This window comes from Camelus dromedarius, chromosome 31 (assembly GCF_036321535.1).
Source record: "Camelus dromedarius isolate mCamDro1 chromosome 31, mCamDro1.pat, whole genome shotgun sequence".
Lineage (NCBI taxonomy): Eukaryota > Metazoa > Chordata > Mammalia > Artiodactyla > Camelidae > Camelus > Camelus dromedarius.
Genome location: NC_087466.1, coordinates 9,092,571 through 9,113,541, shown reverse-complemented (window position 1 = coordinate 9,113,541; position 20,971 = coordinate 9,092,571). Strand labels below are relative to the sequence as shown.

The 20,971-nt window shown below is 39.2% G+C and overlaps 1 long non-coding RNA gene across 1 annotated transcript in view; it reads left to right on the top strand.

The window, feature by feature from the left end:
- Nucleotides 1-20,971, top strand: part of LOC116150021 (uncharacterized) — a 91,480-nt gene that overhangs the window by 61,689 nt on the left and 8,820 nt on the right. The window lies entirely within an intron of this gene.

Genomic DNA, 20,971 nt, shown 5'->3' with positions numbered 1-20,971 from the left:
GGCACCTGCCATCATCATAGTCCTGATTCTGTGGTGGGCCAGGTATCCTCTTGAGTGCTGAAAGAATCTACCTCTCTGGCATTGACCGTCTCATTTGCCGGCACCTGAGGTGGGTCTTAATGAAGGACCACTGTCTTCAGTACATTGCCATGTGTTTTCCAGTTTAGTTCCATTACCCTGTATTGGGTCATTTCTGTGGGCAAGGTGTTGTAGCTGTAGCTGGTCACTAGGAGATTCAGAAATGAGCAAGACCAGCCTGCTCTCAGACTTTACAGTAGTTAATCAAGAAGAAAGCCATGCACATAAGTAATTATAGTATGTATTGAATGTTATAGTGGCTCAAAAGCTACAGAAGCAGAGAGAAATAAACTAGTATAATTCCATGTCATGTCATGGGGTCAGAGAAGAGGGGCCATGTTAACTGTTTGTTGAAGAAGTTAGAAGGGCAAAGGGAATAGGCCAGCTTTCATTCAGGAAAATGACAACAAGCTTGTCCAAAGAAAAAGGAAGTAAGGATTCTGAGAGCAATACTGAAACGAAAGGAAGAGAGGAGGGATGCTGATTTGGTACATGACACCCATGCTGAAGCTGTCGATATCCACATCTCTTTTATTGAAGACCTACAGAAGAGAGATGCTCACGGACTAGATGTTGCCCAGTGTCTATTACCATCTTAAATGTACTCACTCCTTCCAGCCTTCTTCATGATTCCTTTATTTTACTTTTTGCAGATGCTACAAAAGGAAATCAAACATGTTCTGACCTTATCAAAACGTGATTCAAGTCTCTCTTAAGATGATTTAAATCATTTAAAATGAATATTAAGAAATTATCATAAGGAAACAGGAAGTCAGGAGCTTTTGAAATCTGCTTTTTTCCTTCCCTCAGTACTATATTCACCTGAAGTTTTGGTTATTTTTTGCATGTGTGCCTGTTCGATTAAATATTCTGTTAGGGGAGCTTGAGGATTCTAATTGCGTTGATCTTCCACAGTTTAGTTACTCATTTTTGTTCTAGTGAACAGTTAAGCAATTTATCGTGAGAGTTATAAGACAAACACAAGTTGTGGCTACTCCCTCAGGAAGCTTAAGTTGTATCTGAGGAGAGAAGATAAACTTTTAAGAAACCTTCCAGAGGTACAAGGAGGTATTGTTTTTATCATGATACCAGCTCTTTTCTGTGCTGCCCACTTACTCTCCTGTGCTATCAATCACACCTCTGTGTTTTGGGTCCTTCATCCCCCCGCTCCACCCTGCCTCAGTCCAGATGTCTACTAGACAGTGAAGCCTTTCTCAAAGACACATCCCCACCAACAGTTTATGCTTTGTGTGCTCACCAAATCTTCTGCAATGCTCTCTGCAACACTTAATGTGTCTGCTGGTATCCTTGTGTTTTCCCCTCATTTAGGCCGTGCACTCCTTGAAGAAAGAGCCTTGGACATAGGGCTTACGCACACGCATTTGGGACTGATAGGAACTTCAGAGGAAACAACAGGTTTGGGAGGATAAGCGTAATGCTGGTGATTGAGTTTGATTTGCTGCAAGATACTCAAATGAAAGTGTCTGTTAACAGTTGAAAACATTGGCCTGGAGCTTGGTCCAGGCCTTAGACGTGTATAGGTCATGATGGTGATGTGGTATTAATTAGTAGCTCTCAGAGGCCTGTGGATAGTTCCCTGAGTGTCTGTTCAAGTTATTTGCCAAAAAGGATTTTGCTTTTCCTATTGAGTTTAGAGAGTTCTTTCTATATTCTTGATACCAGTGCTCTGTCAGATACGTGATCTGCAAATATTTTCTCCTCATCTTGGGCTTGTTTTGTCATCTCATCTAACAGAGTCTTTCACAGAGCAATTTATTTGATTTTGATTTTGTTTTATTAATGAATTATGCCCTTGATGTCATATCTAAGAACTCATGTCAAATAACTCTTCGCCTAATCCTGTGTCTTGATGATTTTGTCTATTTTCTTCTAAAAGTTTTATATCTTACACTTAGATTCATGATCCATGTAAGTGTATTTTTGGTTAAGATGTGAGGTTTAGATCAGGGTCTATGTTTTTGCCCCTCGAATTGTTCCAATGCCATTTGTTGAAAAGACTGTTCTTCCTTCATTGAGGTGCTTGTGTACCTTTGCCAACAATCAGTTGGTTGTACTTTTCTGAACTATTTGTGGAGCCTTTTCTGTGCCATTGGCCACGTGTCTATCCCTCCACCAGTACTGAACTGTCCTGAACACTTCAGGAATACAGCTTACATTCTCCGCAGGGTGATGTTGCCCCCAAAGGAGCAAAAATGTGTTCTTGTAGTTGGAGGAGAATCTTAGACCTCACAATGGTTGTGGCTCTGCAAAGGGCCCCAGGGTATAACAGAAATACAGTATATTTGTGGCATTAAAATGTCACGAGTGGGGAGCAATTGGGGGAAAACATGTCTAAAAGTGTTCCTTATAGGAGTGATAATGAAAAAAAAGTTTGAGAAACACTGCTAGATACTAAGTTATAAATCAGGTAGTGTGATTTCTCCCTTTATCCTTCCTTCATCCTTCTTTTATCCTTTGCCTCTCCATATAAATTGTAGAACAAGGTTTTCTGTATCCTTAAATAATCATGCTGGAATTGTATTAGAAACTATGATTCACATTTTCATTGGATCATTCTGGTCTTGTGTGAATAATGTGGAGGCAGGAATAGAAACAGGGAGGTCAGTTAGGAGATGATGCTCTACTCGGGAGAGGGGTGACGGTGGCTTTGCATTGCAGTGGTGGCAGTGGACATGAAGAGAAGTACATAGGGACGTATCTTTGAAATGAGCAGAGAACACTACTTGCTGGTGAATTGATGGCAGGTTTGCGAGTGTAAGAGAGGAATCCAGAAAGATTCCTAGGTTTCTGCCTCGGGTAACTGACTAGATAGGTGATGCTCTACTGAAATGTTGGAAACTGGGGGAAAATTTAATTTGGAGAGAATGGGAGTGGGGAGACAAAATCAAGATTTTTTTTTACATTCTTTTCCAGATGTTCATGGAGCAGACAGGTATGGGAGTCAAAAATTCTGGCAATACAGAGTCTTGAGGTCTGGATTTGGGACATGTCAGCACTTGGATGCTACTGAATTTGAGAACATGTAAATAGTGGGGGCAAGGAGCCCCAAGACACTCTAACCTTTTAGAGTTGGTAAATAAGTGTTTGATATCCTTAGTGTTTGAGAATTCAGAAAAATTAGTAATAAAAAAGAGAGATGAACATAATAGAAAAATGGCCAAAGAACATATATCAATTCTCACAAAGTGTTTAGTGTTTTAGATGTTTAATAATTATATAGAAGATTACCTCATTTTCTGTCTAAAGAATGATATTAAGGCAAGACAATTTTTTTAGACAAATTGTCAAAAGATTCAAAACATAATAAAACTGGACTCTGGCTGAGGTCCAGAGAGATGTACATTATCATTTGCTTTTAGTGGGAATATAAATTGGCATAATCCTTCCAGCACTCAGTTTGGCAGCATTTATCAAAAGTCTTAATTTGTCCTTGTCTATTAACTTTCCAGTTTAATTTTTGTCCTTCTGAAATCCTGTGGGGTTCCCCCCCTTTTTTTTTTTTACTGTTTTTTTTTTTACTTTTACTGTCAGTGAGGCACAAAAGGGATTAAAATATGGGTAACTGGTTGAATGTGAAGTCCTTATTCATCTGGAACTTTGTCTAAACATGTCTTCTGAAGATTGGACTAGTTCTTTAAATTTCTGTGTTTGCGTTACTCTTTATTTCTTTTAGTTTCACATACCTCCCAGCTTTTCTCCCCTAACGGATAATGAATTTATTCCACCTTTCACATATTGCTAATTGTGTCCTTACCTAGCACAGAGGACCTTATTTAAAATAAATTTTGTAATGTTCACTGTTACGGAATGAGTATCGATGTTCTTACAAATTTTATATATTGAAATCTGAACCCCCAAAGTGATTGTGTTAGGAGGTGGGGCCTCTGGGGGGTGATGAGGTTAGGAGGGAAGGGCCCTTTTAAATGGGATTAGTGCCCTCATGAAACAGGCCCCTGAGAGCGCTCCCCCTCCTCCCGCCCTGTGAGGACAGTCTGTGCTGTTTAAGCCACCTAGTCTGTGGTATTTTTGTTGTAGCAGCCTGAATGGGCTAAGACATTCACTTTTTAATTGAATTAAGTAGAAAGTAGTATATGGTAGTGTATGGTTTTCCCATTTTGCCCAGAAAAAAAACAAAGCTACGATGAAAGCTCTCCTACAGCAAACATAAATAAACTCAGATTGTGATCAGGCTTGTTATCTCAGTAAGGCTTGCAACTCAGAGATCTGTTTGGACGAATAAGTAGTTAATATTCCAGGAAAATAATTTGCCAGCATAACTCTTACCAAATGATTACTGAGTTTGGCCATGTGCACCTTTAGTAGATTATAAGATGGTTCCCATTTTAAAGTCTCTCTTCTTATCTTTAAATTTTATGTCTCTTCACCATTGTTAGGTAAATTCCTTAAGGGGAAAACGTCATATTTGAAAATTACGTCTGATGTCAAGGTGAGGTTCATGCGTCCTTCCCTTCATGGGGCAGATGCCTGCTTGTTCCAGCATGTGCTATAAACAGGTGAAGAGCCACACCTTTTTAAGAGAGTGAAATAAAATTTAATTGTAAGACAGGATTTGGCCAGTATATGCATTTGTCTTATTTATAAAACCTGTACTTTTGTTTACTTTCTAAATAAAAACTAGGTTCTATTAAATTAAAAAAGCCACAAATTTGTCCAGCAGTAGACATTTCCACCTTAAAGCCAACTAAATTCTCACCAAATCTGATTTAGTGACTCATGGCCAGAACAGGTGTAAATGGAAGAAAGAAGAAGAAAATTAAGTATGTTGAGCTACAGAACCACCTACAAAGTTTATTTTTTTTGTAAAAGTTCAAAACCCTCTTTCCGACCATGTGCAAGTACTCTACCAGAACTGAGTGTTTTATACTCTATGTGCTTATCTGAGCTTTTTGAAGTACAGTTAAATACATAAAGAATTAATCTTGGAACATTCAGTGAACTTTTATTGTTGTGAACTTGTGTATGAATTCATATGTGTACATTAATATGCAAGTTATTTAATCCTCTATCAAAGTCACATATTTTTAATAGTGTGTTAGGGATATTAAATTGTTTAACATCAATAATTGTTCTTTTATTTAATCTCTAATAATTCCAACATACTTTCAGGGAATTGACAGTCATTTTCCATATGTTTTAATTGAAATCATTATTTGGGGGGTAAGGTCTAAGTTGTAGCTTTTTATAGGATTAGTGGTTGGTGATATATTTTCTCTTAATTCTAATTCAGAGGTTGAGTAGCTCAACTAAGATGAGGGGGCAGGTTAAGGTGCTCCAGTAACTTGGCCACACATATTCTGATGACTTAGGATTTATTAGGGGTATCAGACATTCAGCACCAGCCTTCTTAAGTGTTCTGGTTTGGTTATCAATGTAAAAAAAGTTTGCTACCTCTGTTGTCCTCGGATGTTCCTTGTAAGGTTCATTTATCTTGTAAGGATGACCGCGTGCGGTCGTTGAGTGCCTGCTCTGTGTCGTGCTCTGCTGTCGATACTGGAGAGACTGCGGTGAACAAAACACACAGTCATCTCTGCTCTCAGGAAGTTTGCGGGTTTAGTGAAAGACTGACTGTGGACAAGATTAATCTGTAAAATAAGGATCACTCCAGCAGTGTTGAGGGCTAAGGAGGAAAATGAAGCAAGGAGACAGGGTGGGAAGTGAATGGTGTGTTGTGGTTTTTATTGAGCAGCAGGAAACCTCCTTTACTGGGTCAAAGACCTGAAGAAAGTGTCCAATTAAAAACATCTCCTTCATGAAACCCAGTGTATTTAAAGAACATACTAGATTAGTGTTAAATTGTACTAGTCTTCTAATTACATAACAGTGATAAGAATATTGGAAAACTCATAATATCCTGGAACTGGCATCGCCATTGCTTTAGTGTGTCCTGTTAGTATAGTTTCTTATGTATTTATAGTATTTTAAAGGGTAAATATTCTTGTTTTATGTGGTAACGCTACTAACGTTCCGACCTCCTACTGCAGCAAATATATAATTTGGTTGGTTTCATCTCTGTGGCACAAAGGAAATCAATCAAGTTCTATTAACCTGTAGTTCTAATGCACTAAAGTACATTTCAAATCCCCTGGTACTGTGAGTACCTGTTCTGGATATCAATTTACTTAGTCTGAGTTTCGAAAAATGCTCTTTGTATAGTGCTATTATTTGTCAGCTTCTCCTGGATCTTTCACAAATGCTAAGAAATGGGGAAAGCTAAGTAGTTTCTGTTACAGCTTTTTTTGTACTTATGATTTTTCCTCTGAAATGTGTTTTTCTTAGCTTATTGATTAGCCAAACTTTTAAAAAATTATTTGAGCATACAAAAATTAATACTGATAATATTTTATTGCATTCTAACATTTTAATCCTGCTATTAAAACATTTCCCAATACTCTTCAAGAATAGAAAGCTCTGAAATTTTTATTCTTCACATGTAGGTCGAGAGAAGAGAGAAAGTCTACTGGGCTTCATTTATCTACGTGCCAAGTGTGCCTCTCTTCTAACACTTAATGTTCGGGGCTTCAGTTGAGTCTAGCTGTGGCTCCGGTGGTGGGACCCCCTGGGGGAGGGGGGAGCGGAGGTGAGCTTCATGCTCTCTTACTCGAGTCACAGTGCCATTGAACCCAGTGTGGTGACCCTTTGCTAGATATTTCAGTAGTACGATGTATTTACACCCCAAAGGTGCTGGGTATGGAAAAACATACTATTTTCTTTACAGGAGTCTGTGTCCCAAAGATTGGTTTTAAAGTTAGATTTCTCATGGTGGGTAGAAGCTGTTATTTCAAGACCCTTGTGACATTGTTACAAATGTTTTATAGTCATCAGTCTAGTCTATTTCATTATTGAAAAGCACCTGATTGCAGTACCAACTGGTAACTGTAGAAATAAAGGTCCACTGCAGTAGATTCCATTTATCTTTCACAATAACATTCTTAGTGTGCGCCATCCCTGAATGTCTCCACTAAACTATGTTCTGCTTTTTCTGCTTTTTGTTGCATAGAGTGTTCTTACTTTTTTAAAATTAGTGATATTGTGAAGTAACCAGTGGAGACTTAGTATTTTCTAAGGGTTTGAATGAATGTAGGAATAGTTACTCGTTACCCAATGTACCTATTTCAGGAAGACTTCCTGCCTGAAGTAACATTTTAAGTGAGTTGAAGAAAATAGTGTGGCTAGTGGAGTTTTGTAGGACAGACCAAAAAGGTCACTGAATCTTGATTGAGAAGAAAAACAAAATGATAGTAAAGGAATGTGACAAAAGAGTCGGTGGATGAAAACAGGTTTTAGTGTGAACTGGAGGAGGGTCCTGAACATTAAGACGGCAGACTAGGAAGTGAAGGCTCAATACAAGAGTGAAGTAAGTGACTAAGGGAGTGACCTGATTTTTACGGCTACATTTCATGTTGAACATAAGAGGTCAGGTGGATCAAAAATGTAAATTCTTTACATGAAACATTTATTCTCTTATTTTAGCATACTTCTTTTCCTGTGCAATAAGTTATGTCCTAATAAAAACTGAAGAGCAAGTTGCATTTGGAAGATTGGGTCCTCATAACTCATTGACATAAGACCACATAACTGAATAATACCTTCCTTCAGTGAAATACGTCAGATGAGATCAACAATTAGGACTCATAAACATGCCTCGTAGGTATAAAACAGCAGGGAATTAGCATGTGAGGGTGATAAATATGCATGTAAGTAAGTTCCCAAAGGAATAACATGGGTTTGATTGATAGGTTTAGAACTGGAACATATGTAAACCCCTTTATTCCTCATTGTGGTGTAGCTAAGTAAAGATTTTTTTTTTTAAAGATGCATTTTACTTATTTAAAAGTTTCAGTTAACTTTGTAAGTCTTAATGCCACATCTGTTTTTTTTTTGTTGTTGTTGTTGTTGTTGGGTTTTTTGGTATGTCACTTTTAAGATTAATTGAATCATCTGCAGGCTGGTTGGCTCGCACATGCAGTAAACAGTGGGACATGTGTGTTGCTGTGCATCTGGGGTTGGATGCAAGGTAGGAATCTTTGGGAAGTTCTGTCTTTACATTGTAAAATGATCAATGCTTATGGGAAATTTCTCTTGGAAATAAACATGTGACATAGCAGTTAACTTTAAATATATTTCATGTCCTCTCTTCCTGTATTTATTTAGTTCCTAAGAATGAAATTTGTTTCTTCATTTCATACTACTCTTTTCAGAGTCTAACTAAAATGTATCTTTAAAATTTTTTTTCCAGTTGTTGATACCTGTGCTCTTTCTGACCCTTCTAAATCAGTATTCATAAACTATTGTGGAACTGAATTAGAAAGGCCATACTTAAACGCTTAATTGGGTGTCAGTGGGTCTCTGCTTTGAGGCCCCTGCCTTGGCTGCTAGATGACTTTGGGAGCTATGAATTTCCTCCTTTTGAGGCGGTAAGCCCCATTAAAATACAGGCAGGACCCCTAGGCAGGGCCGCTGCTCTCCTCCCAGCACCGTCCGGTTCCGTGGCCCAGAGGCTCTACCTCACTTTTTGCCTCTAAAAGCGGCTAACTTAATCTAGAATTCTATTGGTTCCCTGAGCTCACTTCTGATTGGTTATTTCCTTCACTCCTGATTGGTTATTACTTTCACTCCTGATTGGTTGTTACTCTCACTTCTGATTGGTCCACTTCCCTAACTTATGATTGGTCCATTTGTAGTACTTCATTTGCATGGAGCTCACTCCTGATTGGTCTGTTTCTACAACACTTGTTCCTGGTTGGTCATCTTCTGTTGTACTTTATTTGCATATGATGTTGCAAAGTGTAAATCTGGCAGCCTATAAAAGGCCTGTGTAACCGTACAGACAGGTTCCGGAGCTTGAGGTGTTAACTTTTGTGAGCCTGCTGGTGTAAATACGCGAGTTCTCCAACTCTCCGAGTGCTGCTTGGTGTTTCGCCTGGATCCAGGTTCGCAACTGAGCTGTAACACATTTTTCCACAACTTTTCAGGCTCCAGTCATTTCAGGTAAGTGGAAGGAGAAACATGGCTTTGGATTTTTCCTGGTGCAGAGTCTGAAGCATTATTGCAGTGGAGGATTCAGAGATTTGCTTAACTAAAGGCCTTACGGGCTCAGATAGTGCCCGGGTCTGTAAGGGAAGGGGTTTGCTGTCTTCCTCTAGTGATAAACTAGTGAATAAGAAAAAGCGTTTGTTTCACACCATGCAAGAGCCTCGGGGTTCAAGGGAGTCATGTTTTTGGTTTGGGGAGACAGGGCTGGATTCGCTACAGCCTACATCCATCATTCTGCAAGTCAAGGTCATCAGTGTGAACATTAGGCCTTTTGGGTTCCGCAGCTGTGTTCTAGGTGCTTGGGGTGCGTCAGCGAACAAAGCAAAGATCCTTGTCCTCGTGGAGCTTACGTTCTAGCAGAGGGAGACAGTAAATAACAAGCATAATAGAGAATTAAGATAGCGTCTTAGAAAGTGAGAATTGCTTTGGGAAAAAGAAACATTGCAGTTTAAAGGGGATTGATAGTGTACAGAGTCAGGAGGTTGCAGAATTAAATGTGAGGGTAGTCTTATTGGGAAAAAAATTGAGCTAAGACTTAAGGAAATGGAGGCATGAGCCATGTGAATGCTGGGGGCAGGGCCCTTCCAGGCTGAGGAAGTAGCAAGCACAGAGGTCCTGGGCAGGAGCTGCCAATCATGTTCTGGGAGTCAGGTAAGCATAGAGGGATGTAAGTTACTATAAGACTTCTCCTCCCCTACCCCCAGTGGATGTTAGACTCCTCAGGTTTGCCTAAATGACAGTACACTTGACCCAGGTTGGCTGAATCATCTGACCTCTTGGTCATTGTTCCCTTTAGACATTCATCTTCAGGCACTTCACTTACTCTGTACTGTGTATTCAGAGTGTATACTTCCCTTCTGACATTATCTTTTTCTTGACTTAGTCTCTGTATTCATCTTAACAGAGATTGAGTTAAGCAGAGGCAAGGGCAGGATTTTCTCTAGTATGTAAGAAGGAGCTTTAGGAGGTAGGAGATTCAGTTAGGGGATACAGAGTTCAGATTCTAAAAGTAAGGAAAACCAAGCAAATTAGCTGTCACAAAATAAGGAATTCAGGTCCACGGTCCACACACTGAATGTTAGTCGTCGGTTGGGAGTGGTACTCCTACCCCTCTCCCCTCCCACCCGCACGCCCAAGCCTATGGAGACACGTAGGGCAGGGTTTTTTAGGGGGGAGTTGGGGTGGGTAGAGGGGTAGTCAGGGTAACTAGGAAATTCCGGTGGCATTTAGTGAGTAAGTGCTAAAGGTTTGCAGTGCAAACAGTTCCGCATGAGGAAGAACCACCTTGCTCCAAATGCCCACAGCTGCGCCACCGGGAAATACCTGGGGAAAGATACTAAGAACCAGGGTAGTCCAGGCCAGCAAGGGAGAACTACAGAACTTGGGAGGGGAGTTTTCTGGAAGAGTAAAGACTGTCTGGTCAACTGGGAAAGCAGAGGGATTTCCTAGCCTAATGAGCTGGAAACTCTGGGCGGAGTTTATGCTATTGCTGTTGTGGGAAAGGAAAGGCTTCTAGATAAACATGTGTTTGTGTAGACGGTCAGGTAAGGGCAGAGCCTTGCAGTTACTCAGAAGACACTATTAGCATCGATAGAAACACCTGCTTACATGAGACTTTCATATTGTGGTGATCTGGTACTAGTTATTGGAGCCATCTTAAGGAATTCGTGTGTTTTAAACACATGATTGGCTGGGATAGGAATTCTTATAATTACAAATTGGTTGTGTTGTTTTTAAAAGTTGTTAATTTGTTTTTAAAGACCTCAGTACGTGTTCCTACACATTCTCTTAGAAATGGGAGTTCTAATTTCTAAGACAACTCGCAGAAGTGAAAGGAAGTGAATATTGGCTATAAGTACCTTTGCTGGGTTAGTTTAGGAGAAAAACAGTCTTACATACTGAAATGCGTCATCACTGAGACCCAAAATTGTATAGAAAGGGGAAAAAATATTTTGAAAAACTTTAAAAAGGGAATTTTAAGAGGATTTTAGACAAGCAGCTTGTCCCTTGTCTGTTCTGTTCACTTGTGGATTCCCAACACCAGGGCCCAATAATTATTTGCCTTGAAATGAATGAAATTCCCCAGAGACGCCAAGCCTTAGGTTCCCGGCCAGGACAGAAGTTTAACACTATGGTTTGCACAGTTCTCAGCCTTTAATGAAAGAAAAAGTGTCTCATTACTAAGAAAGTATTTCTTGGCATTAACTTCAAAAGGAAGCTATCAAATTGGCTCTTATCTAATCATTGATCTTTGAAAGTTATTGATAAGTATATTTTAAAGAAAATGGATAAATATTCATAAAGATTTGCTCATGATTCATCATCCTGTTCTCTGGAATAACTGTAGCTTTTTGTATCTGTACCCCTTTGACCTTGAAACTAACTGTTCCCTCAGTGTCAGGGGGGAGAGAACTGAGGGTTGGCTAGGAAGAGTGGCAGAAACTGGACCCTGTCTTGCTTAATTTTGGAGTCAGCATCCTACCTGATAAAGTCAGAAAGGCACTGAACAGTTGGATGAAGGGTAAGACCCAGAATAAGAACAACTGGAAATACTTCTCAGTGTCTATTTTATCTGTAGCAAAGCAAAGTGTTTGTAATCATCTCATTAAAATTTGAGGGGAAGAGAGAGCCTGATAGGGTTTTTAAAAACAAGAGTGGCTACGTGGAAATGGATTGTTGTACCCACTATTCTTACACAGGAATCACACAGCATATCTTCTTTTTAGTATTATTGCTTTATTTTAGAAAACAAAATATGTACTGGGGCTTTCCAAAATTTACCTTCAAAATTCAGTCTTCCTCATCCTGTTTTTTATGATAAACTTTAAAATTTCTTGGTGATAAATTTTCCAATCCTGATATTTTTCAGTAACTTAACTGTTCCTATGGAAGATGGACTACTTTAGCCACCTTTGATAACAGTAAAAAACAAAATTAAGAGTGTAATTCCTAAAAAAAAAAATCCGTATATATATATATATGTATATATAAAATTCTCAGGGAAGGTCCTAAGCCAGTCAGATCTAGGCCCTTTTATTCTTATAGGAATCTCTTGTCTAACGGTCTCACTTGGTCCAAAGAGAAGGGGGAAAAAAGAATCCTTTAAGGAAATGCTGGCTAGACTCTGTATTAGATCACTATCTGCCAACCCAAATTATATTCTTAGCCAATAAACTATCTAAAATCCCCATCACTGTTTCCTGGAGTTAGGGAAAAGAGAAAGTAAGCAAGTAGAGAAGAGAAAAGGAAATGAGGTAATTTTTTAAAAGTTTCCCTGCATGTTGCCTTAGATGGTTTTTATGACACGTTGGCTGTCTCTGCTGCTTAATTGGAACTATGGAGTTATCAGTTCAGGAGCATCTTGAACAGATAATTTTGTGTATTTGGTTTATTCATCTGTTTTCCCAGCTAAACTATTTGTTCTCTGAAAGCAGAGGCTGTTGTGTTTCATCCCTGAATTCCCCTAGGCACACAGCAGACGCTCGGTAAGGTTTTGCTAAATAAACTGACTCGGATGTTGTAGCTACCAAAATGCTTACGGCAGGGCAGCCCCGTATCATCGTGATGTGAGAATGCCAATGTATATTCTCGCTGCGGTCTGCTCTTCTGTTGATGTGGACTGCAGGGATGCTTACAGACAGAGCCAAAATATTTTTCAAGAGGCAATCCATGTGAGAAAGTACTGTGTTGATACCTCAGAGTCGTGTGCCACAAAAGATGGCAAGGAACTGGAAAGTATGAAGAGAACATGTAATGAGTTGTCATTAGGCAACTCAGGTCTGCACAACATCTGAGTCGAAGTTAATCTCCTCTTACTGAACCCGAAGGAACTGGCTAAAAATATGATTCTTCCAGGAATTGCCCTGCTTAATGGACTTTGTTTGGCATTTACCACTTGTTCACTAGAAAGTGGCCACCAAAAACAAAGATTTGAATTTGGCTATATTTGATACTGAGTTTTCTTACTGTCAGTGGTTACATCGTAGGATTCATTGCTTCTTGAAATACTTCTCAGTTTATGATAATGTAACCTTATAATCTATTTGTAGGTATATTCCTGTTTGCCACAGCCAGGAAGTTGGGTGTCAGTTTATCCATGTTTATAAAGTGTATAAATAAATTTAAAGTAAGTTTTGGGGTGGGAGGGCTAATTTGGAGAGTGGAGGGAGGCAGTTTCTTTTTCTGAGGATGAGGAATGATAGAAAAGTGAACAGTCAAGTTTTATTCCTTACCTGGTTGCTTTCTGTCAACCACTAGGACTTTCCTCTCAAGCCTTTCCCCCTCACAGAAAACTCCCCGTTGGACATTAGAGAAGAAGTGTTCTTTGCTGTGGCCCCCAGGGCCTTTCTTTATCTCACGTAACACCCTTGCCTCTTGCTGGGGACGTTTCTCAGAGTATTACTTTGCTGATCCTGAGCAGGAGTGGACAGATTTTTTTTCTGTAAATAGCCAGATAGTAAATATTTTAGGCCTTGCAGGCCATATGGTCTGCAGCAACACTCAGCTGTGTCCTTGTAATGTGAAAGCAGCCACAGGAATCATGTAAATGAATGAGTGTGGCTGTGCTCCAATAAGACTGTACTGATGATGACTCAACTTTTAACGTCATATAATTTTCATGGGTCACAAAATAGCCTTCGTTTGATTTAAAAATATTTTAAAATATAGAAACCATTCTTAGCTCATTAGGCCATATATAAAGCAGTGGTAATTTGAGGACCCCCAATCTCAATTTTTGTTCAGGAAGAATCACAGTTGGGCCTTGCTTGCTTGAAAATTCCTTTTCTTCTCAATAGATTATGATTTTGATGATATCTGTCATTATCTTAAAGAAAACCAAATTACCTACCAGATAGTTCAAGTTTTCCAAAGAAGATAGCTGTACAGTATGGGACTGGCCCATCTGTTCCTTTTTGTTAAGGTGGGCACATTCTTTTGTTTGGTGCTGGGAACATCGGAATGAATGAGAAAACCCCTGGGTTCAAGGAATTTAAAATCTGGTGAGAAAATAAAGATCTCACTTAAAATGTACCTTGTACATGGCTAGCTTTTACTAGGGAGGAATGGGAGGAGCATTCAAAATATAGGGGGTGAAAAATTAAAGATGGCAGAAAGAGGCATACAACATGTTGAAAAGGGTGATTATCTGGGTTTGAGCAGAGCAGAGATTTCTTGTTGGTGTTGGCAGAGAGAGAAGGGAATGAGAGTGGCCAAGTATAGAGTGGATTACAAAATGGAGAGAGAGAACCAAGCCACTAGTTAGAAGGACAGGTCACCAGTTAGCAGGCTGTTTCATTTGGCTGTGAGATGTTAAGAAGGCACTGTTAAAAAGGGACATAGTGCTGATAATGGAAGAAGGATATAGATGAAAAAGTGATTCTGGATGAGAAAGGTTAGAGATACAAAACTGGACAAGGTGATTCTTGTATAGTTTTAATCAGGTGGTGGGGACAGAAGCCACGAATTACACGTGTGTGGGCACGCAGACGAGGGGGAAGGAGTGTCTGTGCAGCACTGTTGGAAGCAGTGGTGAAGTCAGTGAAATAAGGTCAGAGAAAGAATGCTCTAGCTCTAGAAAGGACTTCTCAGCCTGTGGGACCCAGTTTCCCTTGAAAGAGGAAGGATTTGAAGTTGATGTAGAAATGAGTGCTTGAAGGAAAAGGTCCCAGTAGAGGAGAAAAGAGAATGAAAGATCAGCAATCAAGAGAAAACCCTTTTCCTCTGAGGTAGGAGAGAAGCAGAAGAAAGTAGGTGAAAATTCAGACAAGTGTTGAGTATGAGAAGAATGCGGTGATTCTTTCAGTTGAAAAACCAGTAACTTTTATTCAATGATCTTGATTTTAGTTTACTTAGTAAGAGTAAGGAGGGCAAGTACAGATGAGGAATTTGAGAAATAATCTGTAAATAAAATTAATAAAATCACCAACATGAGAAAAGGATAGAGCTGAGATAGGATCACAGAGTTGGGTGGATCCTGTCAGTAGGCCGCCTGGTCTTCCTTCTGCAGTGACCAGAGCACAGATGAGTGGCTGAGAAGCAGAGTCGCTCAAATCATATTTCAAGACTAAGATGACTCAGATTAGGATGAGGCAGGTGAAAGCATCAGTATTAGTGATTTTTTTCCTTTGTCTTAGGCTTCAGTGTGGCTTGGAATAGCAGTGTTACTAACCTTCATTTAAATTTTTCTTTTGTTAATCATTGATTTTTTTTAGCATTCATGTGATTTTTAAAATCTATTACATTAGAAGTGTTTTTATCTTAACTGAGTTTTTGGCATCCCCTTAAATTTTATGAGCCACATAAGTGCCTAACTTTCCTCGCTCACTTCACCCTAATCCCAGCCCAAATTTGTTGAACAAACAGTGAGGTCTTCCAGAGTTGATGGTTGACTCGGAGAACATAGCTGGTTATCAAAGAAGCCAGAACACAGGATCTTAGAGAACATGAGCTTGGGAAGATGGACCTCAGTATCCGATGCGGTAGAACCTAGAAGCAGGCAAAATGAGACCAGCAAGTTAAGTTACGGGGTTGAGTCAGTCCGTAATTTCTCATGCCACCTTCAGCATGCTGGTAGAAATAGGTTCAAAATTAAGCACTGCTGCAATCTGGAAAAATTTCCAGTAATCTGCCAAACACCATGAAGAATTTATCCAAAGCAAAATGTAAATGGATGTGGAGGCAGAATGGCAGTAGGTTTTAAATTTTTTTTGTTTTAGTTTGTTTTTAATTCCATTGCTTTTAACAGAAGTGAAGTTCCGGATAACGTGTTGTGGCCAAGGTAAAAGAAGCTAGGTAAATGGCACATTTCATCCTGAAGCAGGAAAATTAATGCCAGGAAGGTGTGTTGAACTGTGGAATCTATACTGTCTGGCTTCGCATTTTTATTGCTGTACCTCTAAAGAGAAGGTAATGCTTCAGTTTATCCAGGATTTTTTTTTTCCTGTAGACTGATGCAGTGGAGCCCAGGAGAGCTCATTTCTTCAGAGCCATAGCAAGCAAATGACAACTAATATTAGAAATTTGGCAAAAGTCCTTAAGGCCTAAAAGATTTAAACAGAAGTATGTGGGTAATGAAGGAAACCAAGAAAATTAATTTACTGCCACCATCTTCTTCTGTCCCACTTACTAGTGAAGGACAGGGTTGATTTTTTCAGGAATGAGTAAACAGCCCCACAAAGACCCAAGGATACAGTAGTGCAAAATCAGGAGAACACTGTTCTTAGGGGACAGAGAAAAGACGTATTTGTGCAAAAGACTTAAATCTAGGAAAAAGAAGTAACTCTTGTTAAAATATTTTCAATAAGCATACATGTTCTTTTGAAACGAAGCATGAAAGATGCTAAAATACTGAGGTGAAAGAAATCTGGCTGGAATATAGGAAAAGATGAGGGAGCTGGAAAGAAATTAAAATATAATAGCTGAAATGAAATACCCATTAAAGGCAGTAAAGAACAGAATCAATAAAGCAGAAATTAAAAGCATAGACAGGACAGATTGAAAGGACTGTATAAAAATGAAGCAGTAAGTGTGATGAAAAACAAAGTTCCTTCTAGAACATTGGGATTCTAGAACTGGGAGTGAAGCAAGATAGGAAACCACTTCCCAGGACCTTTGATTCTTTGGTTGGGAGTTTAGACTTGAACAGTCATCAGGTAAAACCACATACACACGCACACACAGAGCATTGTAAGCCCTTGACTTACGTCTTACCTTGATAAACATGGTTATTTATGTGAAGATTATTCTGATAGTTATTTTAGAACTATTAAGGGAGAAAACGAAAGCAGATAACGCATCCTTTGAGCGGCAGCAGTCAGCAGGTTAGGCTGTGAAGGCAGAGTGTGGTGGCTTTGCAGATGGAGAACCAGCCGTGTGAGCAGCTTGAAAGCACTGTGGGCAGTGAGTAAACCGGCACAGCTCAGGAACTACCCAGCAGAGGTGGAAGAGTGGGAACTTGCAAGTCTGGGATTTGAGAGAAACCTACTGTAAATGCATGAAACCCAGTTATACAGAAACCGCTGGAAATGTGAGGAAAGGTGTGTGTGGGTGTGTGCTCCCGCTGCCTGTGTGCGTATGTGCAGAGAAGTCATGGACGCTTACCCTAACTGAAACTAGAAGTCAGACTGTGCTTGCATTACTGCTTTGGTACTAACATGCCTCGGAGAAATAACATCTCATAAAGTACATCTACTTCTAATCATACAGTCTTGTCCTGTACTGTGCTTGAATCAACCTACTGTAGAATGTTACTTTCTGTGCTTTATTTGCAAGTTAACATTTTAATAATTATCGTAGTTACCTGATTTGCATATTCTGGTTCATAATCCAACTGTTCTGTGGGTCGACCACAATTCTCTCCTTACTCATGCCAAGGCTTCTATATTAGTCTGAATAATCTATCCTAGACTGCATTTCTGTTTCCAGTTCTCAGAGCTTTTTATAACTCAAAATTACAGTGCTTTTTTAAATCAAAGATTGAATCATACATGTGCTGGTGTAGTAATCTCTTTGACCCACTATTATACTGAAGCAAATTTTTGTTATTGTATGATTACCAACCTTGCTGTGTAGTATCTTTTACTTAACTTTTGTAGCCCCATGAGTTGATATTTAAGTGGTATTTAAACAATTCATAATCTGCTGTTCTTTCATAATATATACTGAAATGAAATAGTGGGGAATATATACTTAGAACTGGAAAAATTTTAAAACATTACCTCTTGAGATTCAAATGATAAGATCTATGTAAAATACATGGCATAGTAGGAATGGCCATATTAGAGAGGCAAAATGACAGAGACCAGATCCAGCCTTGGGTGTGATGTGACTCACGATGCTGGCATCCCTAGGGAATAACTTAATCTGTGACAGGGAAATGGAAAGCAGTAAATATTAGTAATAACCGTTTGAGGATTAGCTACAGAAGGAGCAGTTGTTTTAGAAAACCATAATGTTCCCAGTAGTTATCTCCAGAGGTGTGGAAGGATGAATGTATCAAGTTAAAAGACTTTGAAGCCATTTAAAGCAGCATCTTCCTAGTTTCCTTTCATAAAACTGTGGCATTTTCCTTGTCAACTTCTGTTCTGAAACCTTGACTTCCCAGGTACTTTTTCTTACGTGTAGAGACTGTAGTTTTTAGTCTCTCACAAATATCTGATCTTCTCACAGATTCTGGGGGTTTTTTTGGCTCCACATAGAACACATTCATTAATTGGTACATATACTTTAATTTCTTATATGAACAGAATTGGCTTGAAATACCTGCCTTCAGGAAAATCAGATGTACTGAAAAACTCAGCCTTCAGGATTTAAGGCTGAGTACTTGCCATTAGAGCCCTAGAGGTACAGAGACAAACAGACCACATTCCATGAAGGCTGCCCTCAATTCCATGCAGTAAATTCCTATAATATAATATGGTATGATATGATATGATATGATATAATATAATATAATATAATATAATATAATATAATATAATACAATATAATACAATATAATATAATATAATATAATGTAATATAATATAATATAACATAATATAATATAATATAAAATAAATGATATATCCTCCTGGGTTATTTTCTTTAATCCTGACCTTGACTGCTGTTTGCTGTAAACTTACAGGATTAATTTTGCAAAGAAAACTCCATATTTTTCTAAGGCATTTTTGGCTTCAATTCATCAACCTGCTACCTGTGAATAGTGAGTCTTAATCACTTAGCCACGCCTTAAAATGCTCCTAAGCACATAAAACTGAGGAGTAAAGTTGCTCCACAGTCTTTTTTAAATGTTTGAGCTATTCTCTATATGCAAGTCATACAGAGACAGGAGATGAAGTATTTTATCTTACTCATATCTATACTCTGTAGCACCACACAGAAGTGTTTTAAGTTGTTTGAATTAAAGTACAATATTTGTCTAAACCTAACTGCATGTAAATACAATCATGGAATCTTTTTCCTTGACCCATGCATACTTACCCTTAAGGTTAGAGGTTGGGGCAGCTGGTCTTAGTGGGGCATTTCTATGACAGATAGTAGTTAGCTGCTTAACTTTGGCAGAATGAAGTCATCAGCTTCTGCTCCCATGCCTGCCACATAGTAAGCTTTAGGTGGACATTTGATGAGTGAGTGAGCTTAAGTCAAAACTTACGAGGGTAAGCTTTGAAAATCATAACATGCGGAGTTAAATAGAAATAGTTGCAATGGCTTCTGTTTTCTGATCAAGGTGGAGGAAGGTGGAAAAAATCATTTACAACCTTACAACAGTAAAAAGCTGGACAAACAGCAAGTTCACTACTTTTCTTGACCCCACTGAGTGCTGAAGGTACAAGGCAAAGACCTGGTCCAGAGTCTAGGGAGACACAGATTTTTCTCTTGCAGAGGGAGGCAGGGTGCAAGTATTAACTTACCAGGGCCAGACTCAGCCGGACACCTGTATAAAGAGTTCAACTAAAATGGCTGTTGAATGATGGAAGCAGGTGTGTACCAGTGAGAAGTGAAGCCACTGAAAGGCACAAAAATAGGAAGACTCCACAACCTCTTGTGTGCATTTTTCTTCATGAACCCCATCAGCCAAAGAAAATCTCCCATGTGGTGAAGAACTAGGGTAGGGGCACAGCAGCCATAACAAGAGGAGCAATAAACTCCATCTGGACTCTTCTCCCTCTTCTGTGGAACAAAACCAAACTCTGTTGAGGAGCTGAAATAACTACTGTTGCCCTAGGGCACCAGTGGAGTTTCTCTGAAGCTAAGGATTAGGAACAGGGGAAAAAAATAATAAGCCTCAACCCCCAGGGCAGAGGCAAGAATATCTACAGGAGCCAGAACTATACCAGGCAAGGGGAAGGATCACTGAGGAGAGGCATACACATGAGACCTAGGGACACAGTGCTCAACCAAGACTAAGACTTAATTGGAGGATCAAAGAACACTCTCCTCCATTTTTCGCTCCCTGTTGCCAGGATAACAAGTGTCAAATAATAAGTAACTTGCTAGAGACAGGCCTTTTTGGAACACAGAGTCTTAAGACTGAGTATGGAACAGTTATGAGAATAATAATAATAAAAAAAAACCTTTGGCAAACTAAATCCCGCATCCCTAAAACGATACAGAGGAATTTATAGCCTATGGTTCCCAAGTGTAACCATAGCAACAGTAAACTTCAAACCTAGCTCAACTCCTTATTGGGTTAACTCAAACCCCTGTGCTAGAGTTCTCGAAGGAAGTTTGTACTCATTTCTAAGCATAAAAACTACCTTAGTGTCTACTACCGTATACCTGATGACAGTAATTCATAAGAACTTCAACAAAAAATTAAAAAGCATATGAAAGGGAAAAGGACCCAAAACACACATACACACACACACACACACACACACACACAAAGGAGACAAAGTACTCATCGGAGTCAGGCACAGTTATGTTAGCTCTATCTCACAAGGAAATTTAAATAATGATATTAGATGCTCTAGTAGAAAAGCTGGTCAACATGCAAGATTAGATGGTTAATTTCAGCAGAGAGATGAAAATTATACCGACAAACTGAATTGAAATCCTAGAAATAAAAAACACAGTAACAGAAATAGAGAATGTCTATGACAAGGGTCACCAGTAGAGTTGACAAAGCAAAAAAAAAAAAAAATCAACAAACTGGAAAATATATCAATAGAAATGACCAAATTGAAACAAAGAGAAATAAGAACTAAGCAGACAGCCAGCGGAGCACGGCTGGCCCAGCAGCAGCGGCGGCCACTGGGACCCACCCGAGGCGCGTCCCGGCGCCCCCAGGCCTCAGCGCCCGCGCCCCTTCAGCTTG